Source organism: Neovison vison, chromosome 6 (genome assembly GCF_020171115.1).
Source record: "Neovison vison isolate M4711 chromosome 6, ASM_NN_V1, whole genome shotgun sequence".
Taxonomy (NCBI): Eukaryota; Metazoa; Chordata; class Mammalia; order Carnivora; family Mustelidae; genus Neogale; species Neogale vison.
The window spans coordinates 166850478-166852047 of NC_058096.1; positions in this window are offsets into that span (position 1 = coordinate 166850478).

The following is a 1570-nucleotide window of genomic DNA, read 5'->3' on the forward strand; positions in this document are numbered from 1 at the left end:
AGATCATGACCTGAGCCAGAATCAAGAGTTGGATACTTAACTGACTGAACCATCTAGGTGCCCCTACTTTGACACTTCAAAGACAACTGAAAAGATTTCCTTCCTTTCTTTACAGTAGATAATAAAAAATTACCTTCCCTACCCAATCTATGTGCTTCGTTACAATGAAGAATTAACAGCGATGGTGTTCATGTCGTGACACTGGTTTTAATTTGGGAGTTCATTGCTGCACTGTACTACAATGTACGGACATGTTTTTGATGAGTAGCATAGGACTTTGGGGTAGTTGGCTTCCAGAAAACATGTAGATTAAGGTATCTGGTACAGGTTCACTTGTAACCTTGTCTACTTAAAGTGCCAGAGGTAAAACCTTGAGGTTTGAGGGGAGTGAAGTTTATAGTGCATATTTGTCTTTTACCAGCTTTATCTGTTTTGGATGTGTTTGCCTTAATATGTATGAGTATTTTTTGTGATCATTGAAGTTAAACCTCCATGATACTGAAAATTCTTTAAAAGATTGGGGGCACGTTTTTGGTAGGCTCTGGTATGTCATAGAAAGCCTTAAACATTGCATTTCATGTGTGTAATCTGAAGTATTGGGGGCTCCTGTTTTGAGTCTTGTGTGCTTGATGTGAAGAGTGTAACTGCTGAAGCAGCGGAGAAGTGTGAATCTTAGCAACAAGCTTAACGGCTGGGATCTAGTAACTTCTAGAATTAGACATGCAGCCATTTTGCTCTAATTTGTCTAGGTGGGTCCTGAGCTCTCCCTATTTTATAAGCTTCCAGATGATTCTCAGGTACCACTGGATTGAAAACCATTGGTGTAAGTAACCAAGGTCATAGTCCTGGTGGTGCAGTTGGAATTTGAGAACTAGTCCTGTGCTTATGCTCTTAATTACACTGTTTTGTGTGTAATTACCCTTTCTTGCTTGCTTTAGAATGGAAAGAACATTCATTACACATAACTGCTTCCCTTCTGTCCATTTTCAACCCCACAACAAACCTTTACAAGGAACTTAGCTGCTATCTATAATCTTCAAGTGTATGTTCCGATAGCAAGCTACAGTGTTTTACCTCCTAAGGTAGCTGTTACATATCGGAAGGCAAGGATAGTTGTAGTGTTTTCTTAAAAATAACAAGCCTTTTTTAACTTAATTACTTACTTTCACTTGTAAAAACATCCTTTCCTAATTGGGCCTGAAGAGATCAAGCAATTTCAAGTAGTTTGGATGTGTTTTCGTCTTGATCCTTCCTAGTTTTGGTTTCCAGCATTGAAGTTCTCATTGAGGTTACTCTGCAACATGGCCCATGAACCAGGGCCTAAAACCTGCCTACTCTTGTCTCCCCAGAGAACATTGCTAACTGACCAAACTTGGGCAGAAATAATTTGGTGGCGCAGAGAAGTCATTCAGTGAATGACCACTTGACTGGGATGGACTTCTTTCCTCAGTGCGGCTCCTTCATTGCTTTGCTTTCACAGAACCATCCTTTTCCCTTAGGTTCATTTCAAATATTCTTAGTTGCAGTTAGTATGTCCTCTTGTGTCCCCAATAATGAAAGTCATTGGAGA